Below are 24,897 nucleotides of genomic sequence, written 5' to 3' on the forward strand. Positions count from 1 at the left end.
AGTCCATGAAACGCTGCTGAAGGAGCGGCTGCTCCCCTAGCTGCTGTTTGGGTGGCCGTTTGTGCCATACACCGCCTGGTAGAAAACGCCGTTCAGAACGGCGCTTTTAACGCCGAGCGCCGCCAGGCGCTTTTATTTTGAAACGCCGAGCGCCGCCAGGCGCTTTTATTTTGAAACGCCTTCCGGCGTCTAGAACGCCGAGCGCCGCCAGGCGCTTTTGGACGCCTGGAGCCGCCACGCGCTCCATAATATGCTAATATTCTCCTCCCCTGAAGTTTGGCCAGCCAGTAAAAGGTATCGCTCTGCAGCCAATGGGATCTTCTTAGGCAAGACATGAGCAATGCACTATCGATGTAGCTATCCGAAGCTATCAGAAAGTGTTGGACCGTTCTGGACACATCTGTCTGATGGTGAGTTGCTTTCACCCCTACTGTCAAATTAACGAACTCTGCCTTACCTCTGTAACTTTGAAAAATAATTTTTTTTTTAGCAATGGGGAAAGTTGGTTTGAAGGCTAGTTAGCAATTACCTTTTGCTTTCTCACTTTAGTTTTTAACACACACGTTGCATTAATAAAGCTTAAGCATATCACTACTCACCTAGGCTTTATACGAGGCATTCATGTTATTGTGTACTGTTTAATTCCGAAGAGGAAGCTAAAGTAGTCATTGACTTACATGAGTAAATGTATGTTTGTTTTGGACCATTGGGCCTTCTAGTTGCAGTCGTAGACATTCCAAAGTTCATCGGGATGTCTAGAGAAGCTATGGTTTATTTCTTAAGCTTAAGATTATAAAAGGAAGAAAAACAAATGTAAACTTTGCACTAACAGGGCTTTGTGTCACTTATATAAACATAGCAAATTAACTTCTTCCTGGTGCCTTTAGTGCTGATTAATACAGTTTAATGCTCAAATACTAGTCTGCATTGTTGCACTTGTTTACAAGCCTACCGGGCAGTTACCCCACCCCCCACTGACAAGTAACTAAACCAATATGTCCTACAGTCACACTGAATTATATAGTAAAGGTTAATTGAAAAGTACATTTCAATACTCTTCCATATTGTTTTTTTTCTAATTGTGTTTTTAAAATAAAAAAAATGTGTGACTTTCAACATGAATTGTCACACTCCTTGCAGGATCCGTGGGTGTTGTGGGTATGAGTAGTTTGTTTACAAAAGTAGGATTAAAAACAATGTAGCATTTTTATTGCTGTTTCATGGACATAGACAAGATTGAATCTGAACATAAACCTCAGCTCAACAAGCTGAGCTCCATGTATCATTTGAAACGAACAGTGAAGATTGCAATTTTATTTACATTTTGATTAGTAGGGTAATTGTATTTGTATTTAGGGTATTGTTCTGTATTGTAATGTATTTTGTTTTTTGTGCATTTAGAGCAATCCGGTAGCATTATGAAGAATGTCTATTCATCTGCTGCACAGCCATTGGCCACCTTGGACAGTCCTAAGAAATGTAAGTCTGCTGCAGTAGTTGAGATCTCCTATCCTAGATTAATTTCAACTTCTATTAGACTTCAATGTTCAAATGTAAGTGCATTTGTCTAATGATAGGCCATAAGCCATGAGCTGGTGGATGTATTCAGTGTAGCCACTTGTTTGAACAACTTGAGACAGACATGTCAGTCATTTGTCACACACCAAATCTTTTGCGTTATACATTGCATTACAGAATTAGTGATATTCATATTTTGTGTCATGTGTTTTTAAAGGTTTGTTTTATGCTTCTCAAAAGTACAAAGACACCTGGGGAGGATGTTGACAAAAGACCAGAGGTGATTGAAGAATCTGTTCGCGATGCCACACTCTCCCGTACAAACACAGACCATGGAAATGTCTGGTACCTCAGGGAAGCAAACAACACTCCATTGTCTTCTCAGCAGGTTCTCCCACAAAAAGATTGTCTCCCATCTTTTGAATCACAGACATCTGAACGACTTACTGCATTCTATTTAGAAAAGTTCACATCCTGATTGACAACTCTTGACTTTGTCGTGATCATTTGATAATGAGCTCGTAATTATGCTGCAGTGTTTTTCAAACTTGCAAGTAAGGATTACCTGCAATTTTGCTCTTTGTTCAGCTACGTTCGTTTATGTTAGCTCGTTTAAAGTATGCAAGTTTTGTCCTATTTCAGTAGTATACACCCTGGTCCTGTGGAGGAAAATATACATTTACAATATCATAATAGAGGTAATCTTACATTTGCGTAATTCTGTTGGTATTGATGTACATGCAGTTTTAAGTATTTGCCAGTCACTTAAAGCAGAAATCTCGGTAGCACTTTATAATACGGCCCGCGTCTTACAGAGTAACTTCCCTTCTCTTACAGTGTAGTTTCCTCAACTGTGAAGGTAACTGTCGGACATGTACAAGTTATTTCGCAGAACCCGACGAGTACTTACACTTGTGTCTGACAGCGTAAGTGCGGTTGTCTTACAGTGTAGTTTGATGTGTCTTAATAGGTAATTTCCTAAAGTGTGGGGGTAACTTTCATAAATGTAGCATGACATTTTACAGACTCTTATGGGGTACTTACGTACGTGTTTACAGTGTAAGTTCTGAAGTCTTACACGGTAGTTTCCTGTGTTTTACCATATAGATACTTGTCAAGACAGTGTAATTTTCCTGAACATATGTGTTGCTCCCGTAGTCCCCGGCAATGAAGATCCACAGGATGGATTTTTAATAGATAGATTTTATTTTCGATTCCGAACAAGATTCATGACGTCTCCTCAGCTTCAACTGCTCTCCGACACTCTCAATGTGTAGTTCAAAGACGCTCGTTTTTCTGTGAGGCATTCAATGACATTCAGTGCCTCCAGAAACAATAAAATAAAATAAAATAAAAACACAGGATATGAATTAAACAAATATGGGGTGCCTACGAACAGCAAAAAACATTAACAATGGTTCACCCACTCTCGAAATAGCAAAAACTGTTCATATCTCTCACATATGCTTTTACTGTACAACCTTGATGTGCCACTTCCTCCTAAGAATCACCATGGACCCCTACAGATTGTGTGACCAATGACAAACTGAAATACTGTAACGTACTGATTAAAATGTTTTTCACATAATAATGACAAGACATGCAGACGTGCAAAACATCTTTATTTAATGTCTTCATTTTTCAGATACACCAATTCACCTTTTAAAGTTACCCAGCCCTGAAGATCACCCCTGTCTTTCCTTACTGTCTAACTATCCGGTACTTCCACTGCAACTACCGAGTACTTATCCAGTACTTCCACTGCAACTACCGAGTACTTACCTGTAACTACTGCTCAACGACAGGGAACCGGGCCGTATTCTAAAGCGAACACTTGTGTTCTTCACTTACTGTGCAACTACCGAGTACTTACCTGTAACTACTGCTCAACGACAGGGAACCGGGCCGTATTCTAAAGCGAACACTTGTTGGCTTCACTTACTGTGCAACTACCGAGTACTTACCTGTAACTACTGCTCAACGACAGGGAACCGGGCCGTATTCTAAAGCGAACACTTGTGTTCTTCACTTACTGTGCAACTACCGAGTACTTACCTGTAACTACTGCTCAACGACAGGGAACCGGGCCGTATTCTAAAGCAAACACTTGTTGGCTTCACTTACTGTGCAACTACCGAGTACTTACCTGTAACTACTGCTCAACAACAGGGAACCGGGCCGTATTCTAAAGCAAACACTTGTGGGCTTCACTTACTGTGCAACTACTGAGTACTATGCCAGTAACTACCTTCCCTACCTATGCAGGTACCGGGTACTTACACTCAAAGTACCCAAGACTTACCTGTACGGGTTCTGTGATATTGCTTCCATTATTAAAGACATTTATTTTCAAAATAACCAATTCACAACTCAGAGTAAAATAATCAAAACATGATGCACTATTGATAACTTTTACTTTTAAGAAAAAATATTATATTTATTTAAACTAACAATTGGAAACTACTACAAAAGCTAAACCACTATATAAATAATATTCAACTACTATATATGAAAGTACTGCTAATTTTCACAAAAAACATTGTTGTGCCCAATTCAACAAAATAAAAGTGCCACACAAACTCCACTAAAACATAGAAAATTACAACTGCAACAATAGTTTTTCATTCACAAAGATAGTCTACTTCTTAGACCTTTTCTTTTTTGATTTCTGCTTTTTCTTCTTTTTTTTTTCTTGGGCTTCTTCTTCTTGGCTCCTTCTTCTTCTTCCTTTCATCCTCTGATGAAGATATTGACGACGATCTAGTTGAGATGTCTTTTGGTTTTGCTGTTGTGAGTAGAAAAAAACAATACATCTTAATTAATGTCATCAATGTATTACAGCTTGATCAATGACCACATCACATGTTTAAGGCTTACAAGTATTTGTGCTTCTGTTACATCCTGTAAAGGGATAGTTAAGGAAAAACACAGACACGCTGCTTCTTGAGTCAGATCCAAAGTATCTTTATAATGACTTAAGTCAAATTTAAACTATACAGTCTGAGTGTTTCCTATGGACTGACATTTTACATCTGCTAAAATTTACATATACCGTACTGAAAATATCAATTTTAGTCATGTATAGCTGTCATAACCAAAGTAATATCAGCATTATACCCATAAAATATAAACACAGAAGCATTAAACACATTTTCTTATCAAATATGTACTCATCAAATGCTTAACAGTTCACAGCAAAATTATAAGCATTGCTCAGAACGCTGCTTGTGCCGCCAAGCAGTCAGCAAGGACTCTACAATGAGTGTGACGTTCACTCTGAAAGTTACTGCAGACACCAGTATCTTACTTTCCACGTTTCTCTTAAAAAACAGAAAACATAAATACTTCTACACATGCATTATCATGACGCTTCTTACCTGTAAAGGGGATAATAAAGGAAAAACACAGACACGCTGCTGATGAACGAAGCAGCACGTTTCTTTCCACAGTTCAGCTCAGACATGAGCAATCAAACCCCGATCATTGAATACACAAAAAAATAACTTTGAAAGAAATAAAATTGTGGAAACGGAAACACTGCAGAAAACATCATTAAATAGGAACCGAATACATCTTTCCAAATTATCTCACACATTAAATTATGCTGAAACACAGATTATCCCTGTTTGGCTGAACACTGTGCTTGTTTGAATGGGAGACCAGAGTAAAACAAGACAGATAACTCAATCAACAGATCACGATGATTTTTACCTTAATCTTTTCAGCCTTTGATGACCAAGGTACGTTTTATCAGTTTGATTTCCTGTTAAATTGACATCATCAGATTCCAAAAAACGGGTCATTTTCTCGTTTTTTTCGTTTTTTCACAAAACGAAAAAACGAGAATTCAACTCGTTTTTTCGTTTTTTCCGTTCTGACTGACAAAATGGATTTTCGACTTGTTTTTTTCTTTTTTGGCAGGTGGGCGGGGCTTAACACTTCTCGCTCCTGATTGGCTCATGTTTGCACCGTGCTCTTCAGAGTAAAAGTCTTTACATGATTCTGACTGCAGCTGCTCCAGCCTCCTGTCAGGACTGCAAATATCTCATCGTAGCTATATTATCACTACGCACACATAATTGCTCAGTGCTTAGCTGCTCTTTGGTCCTGATTGTTAGGCGCTATGCACGGAGCAACGTGACGTCATTTCCGCTGAAATCTCAGACCGCACAAAAAACTTCCGGTTACAGTGGACGCCCTCTACGGACGGTGTCCTTTCGACTTCGATCTCCAAGTGATCACAGATTATAATGTTTTTTTTTTTATTTCAAATCAACGTTTCTTTGTTTGTTTACTATTTTTAGTACAGTTGGTGTGTACAATATAGCCTCGAGAGAGGCGGGCTGCGTTTTAAATAACACTCCACTCAGCAGAAGAGCCGCTGCCAAGGAAAGACCGAGAGGAGTGGAGATGATGAGGAGGAGACATCAGACGAGGAGTGGAGGAGCTCTGAGGAGCTCTGCTCAGCACCTAATGTTTCAATACTCGAATAAATATCCACTTCAGTGAAGCTGTGTTTTGGTCATGGAAATTCGGCACCAAATTATGAAGTCATGGCAAACTCATTGAAAATCATAGGTGAGAAAATGTTTGAACATTTTGACTTTACCTGGTTGTTTTATTATGGTCACTTTATGATCCCGCCAATCATAGACACTTTATTATACACTCATTATGTTGCACTAAAAATATCTGTACATATTTGTACATATTATAGCTCCTGTTATATTTTAGTAGTAGTAGTTATATTTTAGATCTGTTGTAAATTAAGTTTGATCTTTTCTTCTTTTAAATTTCTTTATTCTTTATTTTCAAATTTCCTAATTTTTTTTGCACCCGGTTTTTCTTCAAGCCACCATAACTAAATGTCTCCATGGTGAGATACTCTATTCTGTTCTATATGAAGCATAGATTTGCCCATACCTGGGAAACATTCATAAATTCCTCTGACAGCACTGTCAGGAGGTTTACAGTTTCAAACTCGTCTTAGGAATTGTGCAGGCTACATGCTTGTCAACATGAGGCCAGCTCAAAAAAGTAGGTTGACAACAGGATTGTTTTATAAGGCTGTATATAGTGACAGTTGTGTTAAAAGATGTAACACGGTAAGATTAAATCAGTACTGACTTCTTCCTACATGTAGATGACTCTGGCTCCACCTTACCTTTGGCTCTTCAACAGCAGTCAGACTGAAGTGTGTTTCCATAAAGCACCGTTACTGTAACGTGTCGCAGTGCAGAGTTATCTGGATTGAAGTTCATGATAATCACCATGTAAAATATTCAAAACACCACATGCAACCTTTACAAATGGAGTTATTTCATCTCCATTCAGCACCACTACTTAGAAAGAAATGCCAAATGCAAAAACACTGCTGTGCTTGTGTTGAGCAAGAACCAGTGAATTCAGACACATATGGGTGTGAAAACTGTTTTTATTGGAAAGGACATCAACACCACCAGTTGTTGAGCTGCTCCTGTGGGTTCTCGGAGTCTGGACCAGCAGAGAGACCCGCTGCAGGAACGTCTGAAGGCCTGGCTCTGCTGCTGCTGAGAGGCCAAATCAGCCTCATTCAGCCTCGCTGCCCTGCTTCATCTTCAAGGAACTGCAGGTTCAGACGCCGCTCCTGCTCCTCCTCCTGATGGACATGCTGTTCATCACGCTGCAGCTCCCAGCTCACCGGAAGCCTGGATTTCTGTCAAGACCACCGTCAGGTCTGGTTGGTGCTCCAGCCTCCTCCTGGTTAAAAAGCAAAGGGGGAAAGAGAGCAGTTGAGCAAGGCACTGCCACCCACACCCTGCCTCCACCCATCAGACCCTGTGGTGGCAGCTGGTGGAGATGTTCCTGGACAGTAACATTGCTGGATGTTATTCAGGGTGTAATTGCAGAGTGTGGCCTATCAGCTGACTGCTCTTCTGTAATGGATTCAATATTATCTGTTGTCGTTTGTCCAGCAGTTTTTGTTACTTCAGTAGTTTGTGTTCACTGTAACACTGGATGAGAGAGACAGCTGTTCAACATAAACATCCACAGTTCACAGAGCAAACTGGAGCTTCAGAAACAGCAGCATTTATTTATTTCAGTGCTCTGCATCCATTGTGCTGTCCACTGGGCCCTGTATCCAGCTGGAGCAGCAGTGGTGAATGGATCTCTGTGCTTTTACTTGATAGAATACCAGTATGGATGCTGAATGGTTTACTGCAGTATCTACAACATGAACAGGGCTGCTGCTCACCTCAGAGCTGCTGAGGCTTCATAACACAGGACAGTCTGGCTGGAGGTGGAGGTGGAGTGGATGCTCCATCCTGCTCCTCCCTCCTCCCCCCTGGGCCCAGAGAAGGACTCCTGGTCCAGAAGTGACTCCTGTCCGCCTGCAGAAACGTTACACATACCACACTTCATACAACACGACAATGCTACATGGAATATGAAGTCCAGCTGGGTGTAAAGCTAACTAGCCTAGCCGCGTGCTAATGCTAACCAGCTAGCGTGCTTACCATCAAAACTTACCATCAGCGCCACCTCAGCTGGGCGGCCGTGCTGTGCCGTCCTCACAGCCTCCTCTGCCTTCACTCGCTGGTCTATGATCATAAATTCGGTCCATGGCGTCAAACCACCGCCGGTTTTTCGGCTGTTGTGATCCTTTTTTTTTTTTTTTTTTTTTTTTTTTTTTTTGTAATCTCTCCTCAGTTTCTTGCATTTTGCGCGGTGCTGACTGGGGTCTGGAGCCAACAGAGAGCAGCCGCTCACTCGAACAGATCCTAACAGAAGGCTGGCTCGCAGGCTTGGGTTAGCCGTTTCCGAGCCGCACCGGAAGTTGCTATGCCAGCTGAGACAGAACGCGGAAATGTTGCGTGCATATGGGCCAGTAGTTACAAAAAATGACCAGCAGGGGTCACCCTGTATTGATCTCATCATCACTCCGAATTTATACCCTTAATGTCTTAAATAATCAATAGAAATGTGGATTTACTGAAAAATAAAAACATATCATGTGGTTATTTCTAGTTATTACAGCCTTCACTGGACTGTAGCCTCATCATCTGTGATTAGTGGATTAACTCAGTGGAGTTATGCAGATTATTGTTATATTATTTTCATATTTTTACCATGTAAATATCATAAAACCAGGACAACAGCAGGCTTCAATACACATTTCAAATGGTTCCTCTGATAGAGAAGCATCTCAGTTCATTACCATATATGACATGATCACTGAAACTGGAGCCATTACAGTCAGAATGGTCTTTTTGTTATTGTACTATATTTATCAACATAAATCCACAGGCCGACTTTTACCCAGTATGACAACATTCTGAGAGCATGGGATCACACTGCTGACATGAGACGACCAGAAAGGATACTGACCATTCCCAAGCACAGATAAAGAGGACTGATGTTCATCTCAGATTTTACATTATTATTGTCCAGAACAAGGGAAGTGTGGTCAAACACTGTTATATTTGTTGTGCCTGCACTGGAAAAGAGAAACTCGCCAATTTCATTGTACACTGTATAACAACAATAAGACCATTCTGACTGTAATGGCTCCAGTTTCAGTGATCATGTCATATGTGGGAATGAATTATGATGCCTCTCTGTCAGAAGTACCGTTTGAAACGTGTATTGAAGCGACCTGTTGTCCTGGATTTATGATATTTACGTGGCAACACATGAAAACAGTCCTACAACTTGCAGAACTCCACTGTGTTCCTCCACTGATCACAGATGATTGACGCTACAGTCCACTGAGAGCTTGACTAATAAACAACCGTATAACATTTATTTATTTTTCACATTTCGATTGATTAAGACATTGAGCACGGAACACTGAGAGATGAGGAGATCAATACATGGCGACTCCTGCTGGTCATTTTTTGTAACTACTTTCATGAAGTCAGGAGTCGAAAACATGCAGTTTAGAGGCCAACAATTACAACCAAAGAGCAGCAAAGCACTGAGTCATCATATTTGCGTAGTAGTAATATAGCTACGATGAGATATTTGCAGTCCTGACAGGAGGCTGGAGCAGCTGCAGTCAGAAAGAATCGTGTAAAGACTTTTACTCTTAAGAGCACGGTGCAAACATGAGCCAATCAGGAGCGAGACGTGTTAAGCCCCGCCCACCTGTCAAAAAAGAAAAAACAAGTCGAAAATCCATTTTGTCAGTCAGAACGGAAAAACGAAAAAACGAGTTGAATTCTCGTTTTTTCGTTTTGTGGAAAAACGAAAAAACGAGAAAATGACCCGTTTTTTGGAATCTGATGATGTCAATTTAACAGGAAATCAAACTGATAAAACGTACCTTGGTCCTTGATGAAGTGTTATTTTTAACCAGGTACTTTCATGAATTCAAGCAATTGAAGTTTCAACAAGTTTTTTTCTTTGAAAGTTGTTTCTGTGCTCAATGATGGACAAGGTACCTTTTGTTAGTTTGATTTCCTATCAAATTGACATCATCAGATTCCAATAAACAGGTCGTTTTCTCGTTTTTTCGTTTTTGGGCAAAAACGAAAAAACGAGAATTCAACTCGTTTTCTCGTTTTTCCATTCTGACTGACAAAACGGATTTTCCACTGGTTTTTTCATTTTTGACAGGTGGGCGGGGCTCAACACTTCTCGCTTCTGATTGGCTCATGTTTGCACCGTGCTCTTCAGAGTAAAAGTCTATCTTTACACGATTCTGACTGCAGCTGCTCCAGCCTCCTGTCAGGACTGCAAATATATCATCGTAGCAATATTGCTACTACGCTAGTATGATTACTCTGTGCTTTGCTGTTCTTTGGTTGTAATTGTTGGCCTCTGAACTGCATTTTTTCGACTCCTGACTTCATGAAAGTACCTACAAAAAATGACCAGCAGGAGTCGCCCTGTATTGATCTCCTCATCTCTCCGTGTTCAGTGCTCAATGTCTTAATTAATCAATCGAAATGTGAAAAAAATAAATGTCATGCGGTTGTTTACTAATCAAGCTCTGAGTGGACTGTAGCGTCAATTATCTGTGATCAGTGGAGGAACACAGTGGAGTTGTGCAAGTTATTCTTGTAGGATTGTTTTCATGTGTTGCCATGGAAATATAAAACCAGGACAACAGCTCGCTTCAGTACACGTTTCAAACGGTACTTCTGACAGAGAAGCATCATAATTCATTTCCACATATGACACGATCACTGAAACTGGAGCCATTACAGTCAGAATGGTCTTATTGTTGTTATACAGTGTACAATGCAATTGGATAATTTCTCTTTTCCACTGCAGGCACAACAAATATAACAATATAGCAAATACACAATATAAATATCACAAAGGATAAACATTTTTTATGTGAAAGAATTTTAAAGAACAATATGTAAAAAAGTGGACCTTATGCGTGACTGTATTGCACAGGGTGAGTGGATATGATTGAGTAAACAGCGGCAGAGACAGAGCTGCATTATATTGTTGAGTAGTTGGTTCACTGTAGAGTTTAGGATGTTGATAGCTCTTGGAAAGTAGCAGTTTCGCAGGCTGTATGCCCTCACTTTAATATATCTGTAAAGCCATCAGAGGACAATAGATCAACAAGCTGAGAACTGGATGTGGTCTGTCCTCAGATGAGGTTTTCTTTTGTCATCATTTCTCTCAAAGAGGGAATCAGAAAATAAATCTTACTGTTAATTCTTACCTATGTCCATCTGGTTATTAACTCCTTAAAGTTCTGTTGAACATCCAATCATGGGAATCTGGATTATTCATATTTTTGTTTAGAAATGACAGGATCATGTGACCACAGTCTAAAACTTATCTCTCACAAGAAAGGACTGGGTCGCAAAAACTGCACTCCAGTTTTAAAAGCTTCATCAAATGTCTGGTATCATTGGATTTAGACCTTAAACTACAGCAACTCGGGTCATCCTGTGTAAATATAACATTAATCATGTCCAATTAATCTAAGTCTTAACAATGTGATTCCCCCTCTCAATCTACACCTCACTGATGTGATGCTGAAATCCAACAAAGAACTATTAATTTGGCATGCGCATAAAAAGTGTCTGCATCTCTGCCAGATCTAAACACACATGACACATATTCAAGTGTAATTTATTTGAACAAAACAATGAACAATTCAACACAACAGAACTATGCACTGAAAAACGAACAAACAAAATAACAAATGAACATCTTGCCAGGACAGAACTGGCAATTATGACAAACATTTAATTGTTGCCAGAGCTGCACACAGTCCAGCCACTTCTGTGTATGCTGGATTGTCATCTCTGCATTTGAGACAGTGGGGGGATGTGCTCCTCCACTCTTCCACACAGACTCTGCATCCCACCAGGCTTCGGCAGCAGGAGGAGAACATGGGCTGGGTCATTACATCTATTAAAAAAGGAAATGGAAAATTGATATTCTGGACTGTTTCTGAGACATGCATTGAAGACAAACACTGATGATTCAAAAAATTTTAGAGGAGAATATACTTTAAAATGAACTGGGGTCAGGAAAAAAGTAGTTGTTTGTGGCAATATTTTTTTGTGCATATAACAAAATAAATGTCAAATTAAAGTGAAATTCTAATCACTGTCAAGATGTCAAATGTACTCAATATCAGACCATCATTGAAGGAATTGTTGTCATGTTCCATGTGATCACTTCTGTTATAAAGGCAACAATTTTCAAACATGCAGAATTGACACATTACCTCTGCAGATCAAGCACAGGAAGGCCTGCCTGACTTCTGGCCTTCGAACTGCAAGGTCACGACTGGCATCCACGATGTCGGTGATCTTTTGGGTGACTTCCTCCAGACCATGGGATGCCTCCAGCAGGTCCTCCAGCTGCTCCCTCAGTGTGTGGGCTCCAGATAGTTCATTTCTGGATTTGAAACATTTTGCAAATATTTAGTATATCAAGTAGTAGCCATTAAAGGTCGATTCCTTTTAAAATACATTTAGCTGTGTGCAATAATGTGTATCCCACAACAGATAAAATGTTCCTGATCAAATGTTAAGACATATTGTCTTGACTGTTTATCTGGAAAATGTAACTACTGTCAGATTATATGTTTAAGCTTGTTGGAGCCACAAATGAACTGTGGGGTGTATTTTACTGTACAATTATTGGGAGGGTTTGTGACTTTTCATATTTTTGGTGTTGTTTATGATCTATGCAATGTGATCATATTGAGTCGGGGGGGTAGCGGGTCACATGAATGTGAGCAGTGATATTAAATTACTATAATTACCTGTTCACGTGTGTTGTGACTTGTGAGGGGAGAGAGGGTGAGCTGGGTCACCGTATTTTTTGAGGATCGCTACTTTCTTTGGTCGCTGTGATCACTTAAATTGTGAGTTTGAGCACATTATGAGTTCATCATGTTTTTTTGGTTGTTGTTCATAAAAAGTTAAACACATCTGGCGATTGCAGTGAATTCTTTGAGAGGTGCGTCAGTGTCAGACAGAGCGACAGGCCGACCGTCAGCCTCTCAGGGATTTGTTTGTTTCATTAAATCGGTAAAAAGCTATCAGAATATTTGTTGAAATGGTGACTACATTGACAATACATATGAAGGACAATGAACTGACAGCTGCTGCACAGTCCTGTCACTTTGTCTTGAGAATTATCTAAAGGTTTGGTAAGTCAAAACCAATTGGCAGTGAACAACATGCAGCACATCATTATCCTTCAATCTCACTTCTGGCCTTCTTTACAACATGCATGTGTAATGGGCTGGTTAGTTCAAACTTTCATCTACTAATATTTTGCAATCTAAACAATACCTGGTTCTTGATCTTCTTTGATGAAATCTTGCGAAAGCTGACATCTCAACTGCATGGATTTTCCTGGCATTTTGTCTCCAATAGAGGGCTCCTACAAGACACATGCAGAGTAAAGAGGCAAAGACAATGGGTTAGGCTTCATGTACTGCCACTGCATTCACACCATAACAAGTCATTTATACATACAGCACATATTTGGCATGAATGAAAAACAAATAGGAAGTCTTATTGAAAGTTACCCAATGTGCCTTCTGACTCAACAATTTCATTTCCAAGATTGTCCGTCAGGATGTAGCTTTCATCGTTCCCCATGGCCACTTTCACTTTTTCAGCAATCACTGGCACGCTGGCCTCTTCTTCCAAAAATCGAACCACAACCACCCTTGCGGAGATCAGTTTTCCATCAACGATATTGGACACATGGATTGACCTGTAATATAAAGAACAGTGGCACAAAGCAAGTTACCATATCATAGGCCATTTGCTTGATTGAAGAATGCATGTGTTACATTGTTGAAAATGATGGGCCAGCTCATCTCTCGTGTAACATATTTATTTTTTCAGGAACTGCAAAAACAGGGAAATATTCAAAAACAGGAGCACAATCTGTCCACTGCCCATCGCGGACTGACGACAGACTTCTACTGATACTTACCGAGGGGCCTCTGCTGGCGAAACCTATATTTGCTTTACATTATAGCCATATAGTAACAGTATTTTTCAAGTTGAGGTTATTTAGAAAAATCTTGACTCCCATTAAAACATTGTCCCTAAACATTTAAAATAATATTTCTCCATAATGAAGCCCCTCCTACCTTTGGAATGACCTAGGTGTGGTCACAGATCTTGGCAGCTGGCCCATGTTTCCAGTGGCTGATTGCTGCCGAAATGTGAACCGAGATGGTGAAGGGGATGGGGATGGGGCTGCCAGCTGACTCTGTCCTGCTTCTCTGCCGTGAACCTCATAGTGACCACGGTCACAGAGATCAAGGGAGCTGAAACTCCCATCATCCATAGGAAAAATTGCAATATTGCTGGCATCAGTGATGTAGAGGTGAGCTGCGCTGACCTAAAAAGACAAAAAACAAAAACAAAGTTAACACGCCAATAATATTTCAACAATTGTAATGTTCAGGAACTTTAATAAATGAATGAAAATGAAATGCAGCCAGGAACACATGCCTGAGCTTCCCTCCATTGCTAATGTCAACATAACACTGCGCATGCGCATATCTGTACGATGGTCCTTGTAGAAAATCACTGCACAACAACTAGTCCCTACTCCGGGGCATTACAATAGCTCTGATTGCCGTTATAATTTATTTCCAGGGAGCGCTGTCAGTAGATAGCATTCCCTTTCCTCTATTCCGAGGCCTTCTGGAGACGGAAAAAGCCTCCATGAAAATCACGTTTAAATTTCCTGTGACTCTCCGCAGTCAGTCACTGGACAACAGTGTCCAAGGCCAGTGAGACAGGCCTATTACTAACTGTTAAACTTCTACTTTTCATTTATTTATTTTTTTGTTAGCATTGAATAAATCGCCAATTTAGATATTACTGACATTGTTTGAACTCGCACACAGCTGTTGCTATAGGTTTAGAAATAGGAAATTCATCATTGAAGATATCAATTGCCAACATACCTGGAAAATGTGTCCAATTCTGTCAGACCGCATATCCACCAGTTTCAGAATGACCCTTTTGCTCCCTCTAAAACAAACAAATGTCTCCATTTTTTTCTCTTGTCTCTTGTGTCTGCTCCGTGCTCCGTCTGGTCCGAAATGAGGCGGATTGGCGCTCAATTAACCGGTTTCTCAACGACTGGCGCTCAAATTATTGGCGCTCAAATTGATTAATCCAGCCCCTTCCAGATCGCGGCCCGCGTCTTGATGGTTCGCGCATTTTGATAGGCTGTGATGATGACGAGAGGCATTATTATTGGCTGGTCTGACAGTCGTTCATAGATACAGATAAAGATAGTTTTCAAATGGCAAGTTTTTTCCTTTGCATCTCCATTTGTTTAACTATCGGGAGGAAAGGCAAACATCAGGATGGATTCAACACTGTTACCATACCAAAATGTAATACAAAATATGATAGGACAAGGCTGTTCTGATCAAGAAATATCGAGTCACCTTCAGTATGAATGTGGATTAAGTAGGGGATTCTCTAAAGCAAATATACGACGTTTCTGCGCCCAAAATGGCATCGGCAGACGGAAGGTGACGGATTCCAGACTGGAAGTCGAAGTAGCTCGAGCAATTGCAGAGGTGAGCCACAATCGTATTACTGCATGACCAAAGTCAGCAGATAATACTTTTAATTAAAAAAAATGTTTTTACATTCATACAGGCTGCTTGTGTGACCAGTAAAACTACTAACAACCCCTGATCAAGTCAGGATAATTTTATAATAGTGAGCAAGTATTACTGATGGATTTTGGAGAAAGTGAATATTCATCTTATATGTGACCATAGCTAAAATAGGGTGTTTTTCTGGATTACTTAAAAAAAGGCAAAATTTGAGAGTATACCCACTTCTACAGGGACCACATCACCACTGCCTATATATGCATCCAAATTCTTTGAGTTTTGGTTAAGAATATACCGTAAATCCTCTAATAATGACCTATATTCATTTAAAAGCCCATCTCCTTTAATGACCGGGTGCTTCTTTGAAGAAAGCTCATAAAAGCCGCCTCCCGCCTGTTTTCTGTTTTTTTTCTTCTCTCTTTACTTTTTTTCTGTGAAGCGCTGCGGCGCTGTACTGACAGTAGTCTGTGCTACAGCGCCAGTCCTCCTGGTATGGCGACTGTGTGTATTACACGCGTCCGGTAAAAATGGCGGAGGGACAGAAAACATTAAACTCGATGTTGAGATTTAATTTTTTTCACATCGATTGAAAAAATAAAATCGAATTATTCTAATTAATTCCATATACCCCCCAGCTCTAAACTGCACTACTGTTTACTACTGTTTCAGTACTGTTTGATACTTGTTTTCAATAAATGAGCTCAGTACATTTTACTAGGTTCAAACTGACGCAAAAGATCTTTCTGCTCTTTTTGAAAATTTTAAAATATAAGCCTCTCTCTTATAACTGCCTCCTTCCATTAAAAGCCTGGTGCCAGCTACACTTGAGACAAATAAAAGCTCCAGCTACTATAAGAGGATTTATGGCTTAAACATTTTTGTTATTGCCTGTGACTGGTGCATTACACTAATTGTATAATTCTGGAATGATGATAATGATGTGCTGGTCAGACACTGGAATTCCTTCAGTAAAACACTGATTCCACCACAGAGCAACTCAGTAAATCATTCCTGCCTGTTGTTTATTTAATTACTCTTCCTTATGTTTTTGCTTACTTGCCACTTAATTGGGCTTATTTCTGTACTGTTGCCTATGTACTCTCTTCACTTAGAATGGGAGCAATAAAGAATTTGTAATTGTGATTAATCATGTGGGCATTTTTATTTTTAGAACTGTTATTATTATTTTTACTAATATTAATATTATTATAATTATTGATTTATTAATTTTTTTTAAAAAACCAATTTCAGACTGGACCAGCATATGGAAGAAGAATGATGACTGGTTACTTGGCCTCAAAAGGAATGACCGTGTCAGAAAGGCGCGTCGGTCATGTTCTCAGACATGTCAACCAGCCATATCATGCAGATCGTTACCAAGTAAGTGTTACAGCTATAATTATGTCAGAGATGATTGTGACAATAACGTGGTTTTTGTTTTTTTATTCTTTAGAGATCAAGAAACTTGAATCCAGTGCCATACAGTGCAGAATACATGGGTCACAAGTTGCACATTGACCAGAATGAGAAATTGGTCATGTTTGGGGTGACCCATGTCCTTTCTGTTGATGGATTTTCCAGCAAGATTGTCAGCCACTCTACCATGCCAGTGAAAAACAACTTGACCATATATCAAGGGGTTTACAGGTAACTTCCAGGGCCTTTCAGAGCATCAATACATCTGACACACAGGGGAAAAGACTTTCAACACACTGGAAATGAATTGAATTGAAAGTCCTTTATTTGTCCCGCATGGGGAAATGAGGACAGAGACAAGTGAAGCACATGAGTGTGACTGGATACACAGAGGAGTGAGGAAAAAAAACTTTTACAATGCTTATAGTGACTGACATGTTAATGGTGTTGATACATTTTGTAATGATGATGTATTGCTGTTTTTCAGAAGTGCTGTGCTCCAGTATGGGATGTGGGACCAAATCAGAGTTGACCATGGTAAAGAGTTTTACCTAACTCTTTACATGCAAGAGAAGCTGGCAGGCTTCAGGAACAATACAGAAAGGCAGCCATACTTGCAAACACAGTCAACAGCTGTAAGTTGGTTTCTATTCTCTTCATCTCAATCATTTAGCTGCTATCTCTGTCATAATGCTGTATAGTTCACTTCACATTATTGGAAGTGATGTTTCATTGATCCTTTTTGTTGACTCTTTCAAAATGACAGAATCACAGAGTGGAAAGAATGTGGTCAGAGGTGAACAGCAGGGTGAACTACCCACTGAAAGCAGCTCTCGTCCACTTACTTGACCAAGAACAGCTTGACTTGGAGGACAACCTGATAAGATATTGCACATCCACACTTGCCTGTCAGGTAGCTGAGATTGGACTTGACCGGATGGTGCAGTCCTGGAATGCACACAGGATCCAAGGTTTGCATATCAGTTTTTGAAATTAATATTTTGAAAAGCCCAATCAAATGTACCTGTATATGAAAGTCTTCTTATAATTGTGCCGACATTCTGTATTTGGTAACTGTCCTAACAATCATAATTCACCGCACACATCTGGTAGTCTGTCTGTGCTAATATATGATGGATATTTTATTTTATTTTATTTTCATGTTGCCCAGGATTGCACATTGCTTGGGATCGATGATGGCATGTAACTGATGTTACACATACCATAGGCCTTGCTGATTTATCTGTTTTTGTTTATTGTATCAGGCAGAGGCATCCCTGACCAACTGTCTCTGGAAGGATGCCCAAAGAAGGTGCCTGCAGAACTTTTGCCCGATGCTGCAGAAGCTGCTGACTGCTATCAACAGGAAGTGGGGTCCTCTTTAACACGAGTCTCGGTGTTTGGCAGAAACCCGTTTCCCACACAGGAGCAGCAGGCAGCTGCTCAGCAACAGTTTGCACAGCACTATTTAGACATTTCTGAAGTCTTTGACAGTGTTGTGAACTATCAACCGGAGCACTTTCAAAATGCACTAAAGGACCTCATAGACATTACAAGAAGGCATTCGTGAAGGATGCCGAAGCCTGGTGGGATGCAGAGTCTGTGTGGAAGAGTGGAGGAGCACATCCCCCCACTGTCTCAAATGCAGAGATGACAATCCAGCATACACAGAAGTGGCTGGACTGTGTGCAGCTCTGGCAACAATTAAATGTTTGTCATAATTGCCAGTTCTGTCCTGGCAAGATGTTCATTTGTTATTTTGTTTGTTCGTTTTTCAGTGCATAGTTCTGTTGTGTTGAATTGTTCATTGTTTTGTTCAAATAAATTACACTTGAATATGTGTCATGTGTGTTTAGATCTGGCAGAGATGCAGACACTTTTTATGCGCATGCCAAATTAATAGTTCTTTGTTGGATTTCAGCATCACATCAGTGAGGTGTAGATTGAGAGGGGGAATCACATTGTTAAGACTTAGATTAATTGGACATGATTAATGTTATATTTACACAGGATGACCCGAGTTGCTGTAGTTTAAGGTCTAAATCCAATGATACCAGACATTTGATGAAGCTTTTAAAACTGGAGTGCAGTTTTTGCGACCCAGTCCTTTCTTGTGAGAGATAAGTTTTAGACTGTGGTCACATGATCCTGTCATTTCTAAACAAAAATATGAATAATCCAGATTCCCATGATTGGATGTTCAACAGAACTTTAAGGAGTTAATAACCAGATGGACATAGGTAAGAATTAACAGTAAGATTTATTTTCTGATTCCCTCTTTGAGAGAAATGATGACAAAAGAAAACCTCATCTGAGGACAGACCACATCCAGTTCTCAGCTTGTTGATCTATTGTCCTCTGATGGCTTTACAGATATATTAAAGTGAGGGCATACAGCCTGCGAAACTGCTACTTTCCAAGAGCTATCAACATCCTAAACTCTACAGTGAACCAACTACTCAACAATATAATGCAGCTCTGTCTCTGCCGCTGTTTACTCAATCATATCCACTCACCCTGTGCAATACAGTCACGCATAAGGTCCACTTTTTTACATATTGTTCTTTAAAATTCTTTCACATAAAAAATGTTTATCCTTTGTGATATTTATATTGTATATTTGCTATATTGTTATATTTGTTGTGCCTGCAGTGGAAAAGAGAAATTATCCAATTGCATTGTACACTGTATAACAACAATAAGACCATTCTGACTGTAATGGCTCCAGTTTCAGTGATCGTGTCATATGTGGAAATGAATTATGATGCTTCTCTGTCAGAAGTACCGTTTGAAACGTGTACTGAAGCGAGCTGTTGTCCTGGTTTTATATTTCCATGGCAACACATGAAAACAATCCTACAAGAATAACTTGCACAACTCCACTGTGTTCCTCCACTGATCACAGATAATTGACGCTACAGTCCACTCAGAGCTTGATTAGTAAACAACCGCATGACATTTATTTTTTTCACATTTCGATTGATTAATTAAGACATTGAGCACTGAACACGGAGAGATGAGGAGATCAATACAGGGCGACTCCTGCTGGTCATTTTTTGTAGGTACTTTCATGAAGTCAGGAGTCGAAAAAATGCAGTTCAGAGGCCAACAATTACAACCAAAGAACAGCAAAGCACAGAGTAATCATACTAGCGTAGTAGCAATATTGCTACGATGATATATTTGCAGTCCTGACAGGAGGCTGGAGCAGCTGCAGTCAGAATCGTGTAAAGATAGACTTTTACTCTGAAGAGCACGGTGCAAACATGAGCCAATCAGAAGCGAGAAGTGTTGAGCCCCGCCCACCTGTCAAAAATGAAAAAACCAGTGGAAAATCCGTTTTGTCAGTCAGAATGGAAAAACGAGAAAACGAGTTGAATTCTCGTTTTTTCGTTTTTGCCCAAAAACGAAAAAACGAGAAAACGACCTGTTTATTGAATCCGTGTATCATTCGTTCAATTGATATTCAATTAAGAATCAAAAAACAAAATATTGAAAAATGAGTCGTTTTTCCTTTTTTCGTTTTTAAAATGAAAAGAAATAAATGAAAATTGGTTTGTTTTTCAATATCCCGTTTGTTAAGACAGATCAAATAAAGGAAAGTTGAAATTTGGCCACAGAGCAGACTTTAATGTGATTTTTCAATTTCTTCGATCTCCGTGACCCGGAAGTTCTATCGTCTGTGTTTTGGTTTTTGTCGGCGGGAAGGTGGGCGGGTCACGGGACCCTGTGGGTCAGTTTAAGGCCAGCACACACTACTATACACTACTACAGAAGGATCAGGCCGAATTTTGCCCCGATCTTCTCCTCCCGACCGAAGCCGACAAGGTCCGACTGTCGGGAGTAAGATAATCTCGGGTCTGATCTTCGTGTAGTGTTCGGGGGGTTCAGAGAGATGTTTTCCGGTCGGAGCCTCTCGGGAGGCGTCGGAAGGGGAGATCGTAAATAATGATCATGTTTAATATTTCTGATCGCAAATCCTGTGGTGCGTGGAGCTCTGAGAGGCGCTGATCAGCTCCGAGCAGACCTGTCCACACCCTCGAAATAAAGCTCCCTGATTGGCTGGTGCTGCTGCGTTAAAAAAAATCCCCTCTCAGCCGTCAGAGATGGAGACATATTATGACAGTGAAAGAGAAAAGTCAGAACTCCTAATCTCAGCAGTGAAGAAAGTGAGAGGTTAATCCTCAATACCTGGATCGCTCCTGGATAAACTGTATTTCCTCCATTCAGACCCAAACTCCGATCTGCTCATTCATCTGCATCGCCAGTCCTGCAATAATCCCGATGTTTGAATTCATGTCCACTATTAACCATCATGGAAAAAAAAAAACAACAACTTTCCCTGCCTTCAGAGAGACGAGCGAAGCATAATGAAATTTACCTAATCGCTTAAGAGCAGTAGCAGACTCTGACAAAGCTACTTTTTTAAATCACCAAATTTCTTAAATCATTCTTTTTGTCCCCAGATTGGATAGTTTACACCAGAATAAAATCTCGTTGAGCTTTGATAAGGTAAATTTCATTATGCGTCGCTCGTCTCTCTGAAGGCACGGAGTCAGGATATTAAATTAAAGTTGGTTTTTTTTTTTTCATTTATTTTTTTCCTCATTCTTCCGTGATGGTTAATGTAGGACTTGCGATGCAGATTGGAGTTTGGGTCTGAATGGAGGAAATCCAGTTTATCCTGGAGCGATCCAGTTATTGAGGATTAACCTCTCACTTTCTTCACTGCTGAGTTTAGGAGTTCTGACTTTTCTCTTTCTTTCTTTCTTTCTTTCTTTCTCTACTCGGAGCTGATCAGCGCCTCTCAGAGCACCACACTCCACAGGATTTGCGATCAGAAATATTAAACATGTTAATTATCTACGATCTCCCCTTCCGACGCCTCCCGAGAGGCTCCGACCGGAAAAAAATCTCTCTGAACCCCCCGAACACTACACGAAGATCGGACCCGAACTCATTAGCATACTCCCGGACCTTGTCTTCGGTAGGGAGGAGAAAACTGGGGCAAAATTCGGCCTGATCATTCTGTAGTGTGTGCTGGCCTTAAACTGACCCACAGGGTCCCGTGACCCGCCCACGTTTCCCACCGGCAAAAACCAAAACACAGACGATAGAACTTCCGGGTCACGGAGATCGAAGAAATTGAAAAATCACATTAAAGTCTGCTCTGTGGCCGTATTTCAACTTTCCTTTATTTGATCTGTCTTAACAAACGGGATATTGAAAAACGAACCAATTTTCATTTATTTGTTTTCATTTTAAAAACGAAAAAAGGAAAAACGACTCATTTTTCAATATTTTGTTTTTTGATTCTAAATTGAATATCAATTGAACGAATGATACACGGATTTTATTGGAATCTGATGATGTCAATTTGATAGGAAATCAAACTAACAAAAGGTACCTTGTCCAATGATCGGGGTTTGATTGTTTATGTCTGAGCTCAACTGTGGAGGGAAGCGCGCTGGACCAAGGTACGTTTTATCAGTTTGATTTCCTGTTAAATTGACATCATCAGATTCCAAAAAACGGGTCATTTTCTCGTTTTTTCGTTTTTTCACAAAACGAAAAAACGAGAATTCAACTCGTTTTTTCCTTTTTCCGTTCTGACTGACAAAATGGATTTTCGACTTGTTTTATCTTTTTTGACAGGTGGGCGGGGCTTAACACTTCTCGCTCCTGATTGGCTCATGTTTGCACCGTGCTCTTCAGAGTAAAAGTCTTTACACGATTCTTTCTTTCTGCTCCAGCCTCCTGTCAGGACTGCAAATATCTCATCGTAGCTATATTACTACTACGCAAATATGATGACTCAGTGCTTTGCTGCTCTTTGGTTGTAATTGTTGGACTCTGAACTGCATGTTTTCGACTCCTGACTTCATGAAAGTAGTTACAAAAAATGACCAGCAGGAGTCGCCATGTATTGATCTGCTCATCTCTCAGTGTTCCGTGCTCAATGTCTTAATCAATCGAAATGTGAAAAAAAAAAAAAATGTTATACGGTTGTTTATTAGTCAAGCTCTCAGTGGACTGTAGCGTCAATCATCTGTGATCAGTGGAGGAACACAGTGGAGTTCTGCAAGTTGTAGGACTGTTTTCATGTGTTGCCACGTAAATATCATAAATCCAGGACAACAGCTCGCTTCAATACACGTTTCAAACGGTACTTCTGACAGAGAAGCATCATAATTCATTCCCACATATGACATGATCACTGAAACTGGAGCCATTACAGTCAGAATGGTCTTATTGTTGTTATACAGTTTACAATGAAATTGGCTAGTTTCTCTTTTCCAGTGCAGGCACAACAAATATAACAGTGTTTGACCACACTTCCCTTGTTCTGGACAATAATAATGTAAAATCTGAGATGAACATCAGTCCTCTTTATCTGTGCTTGGGAATGGTCAGTATCCTTTCTGGTCGTCTCATGTCAGCAGTGTGATCCCATGCTCTCAGAATGTTGTCATACTGGGTAAAAGTCGGCCTGTGGATTTATGTTGATAAATATAGTACAATAACAAAAAGACCATTCTGACTGTAATGGCTCCAGTTTCAGTGATCATGTCATATATGGTAATGAACTGAGATGCTTCTCTATCAGAGGAACCATTTGAAATGTGTATTGAAGCCTGCTGTTGTCCTGGTTTTATGATATTTACATGGTAAAAATATGAAAATAATATAACAATAATCTGCATAACTCCACTGAGTTAATCCACTAATCACAGATGATGAGGCTACAGTCCAGTGAAGGCTGTAATAACTAGAAATAACCACATGATATGTTTTTATTTTTCAGTAAATCCACATTTCTATTGATTATTTAAGACATTAAGGGTATAAATTCGGAGTGATGATGAGATCAATACAGGGTGACCCCTGCTGGTCATTTTTTGTAACTACTGGCCCATATGCACGCAACATTTCCGCGTTCTGTCTCAGCTGGCATAGCAACTTCCGGTGCGGCTCGGAAACGGCTAACCCAAGCCTGCGAGCCAGCCTTCTGTTAGGATCTGTTCGAGTGAGCGGCTGCTCTCTGTTGGCTCCAGACCCCAGTCAGCACCGCGCAAAATGCAAGAAACTGAGGAGAGATTACAAAAAAAAAAAAAAAAGATCACAACAGGCGAAAAACCGGCGGTGGTTTGATGCCATGGACCGAATTTATGATCATAGACCAGCGAGTGAAGGCAGAGGACAGAGTGCTGTGAGGACAGCACGGCACGGCCGCCCAGCTGAGGTGGCGCTGATGGCAAGTTTTGATGGTAAGCGCGCTAGCTGGTTAGCATTAGCACGCGGCTAGGCTAGTTAGCTTTACACCCAGCTGGACTTCATATTCCATGTAGCATTGTCGTGTTGTATGAAGTGTGGTATGTGTAACGTTTCTGCAGGCGGACAGGAGTCACTTCTGGACCAGGAGTCCTTCTCTGGGCCCAGGGGGGAGGAGGGAGGAGCAGGATGGAGCATCCACTCCACCTCCACCTCCAGCCAGACTGTCCTGTGTTATGAAGCCTCAGCAGCTCTGAGGTGAGCAGCAGCCCTGTTCATGTTGTAGATACTGCAGTAAACCATTCAGCATCCATACTGGTATTCTATCAAGTAAAAGCACAGAGATCCATTCACCACTGCTGCTCCAGCTGGATACAGGGCCCAGTGGACAGCACAATGGATGCAGAGCACTGAAATAAATAAATGCTGCTGTTTCTGAAGCTCCAGTTTGCTCTGTGAACTGTGGATGTTTATGTTGAACAGCTGTCTCTCTCGTCCAGTGTTACAGTGAACACAAACTACTGAAGTAACAAAAACTGCTGGACAAATGACAATAGATCATATTGAATCCATTACAGAAGTGCAGTCAGCTGATCGGCCACACTCTGCAATTACAC

The 24,897-nt window shown here is 40.4% G+C and overlaps 1 long non-coding RNA gene across 1 annotated transcript; it reads left to right on the top strand.

Moving 5' to 3' along the window:
* Positions 1-287: 287 nt before the first annotated feature.
* Positions 288-1,847, top strand: LOC115399991 (uncharacterized). Its single transcript, XR_003932757.1, has 3 exons — positions 288-410; positions 1,402-1,479; positions 1,736-1,847. It is a non-coding gene; the product is annotated as an uncharacterized LOC115399991 (long non-coding RNA).
* Positions 1,848-24,897: the final 23,050 nt, after the last annotated feature.

Source organism: Salarias fasciatus, chromosome 14 (assembly GCF_902148845.1).
Source record: "Salarias fasciatus chromosome 14, fSalaFa1.1, whole genome shotgun sequence".
Lineage (NCBI taxonomy): Eukaryota > Metazoa > Chordata > Actinopteri > Blenniiformes > Blenniidae > Salarias > Salarias fasciatus.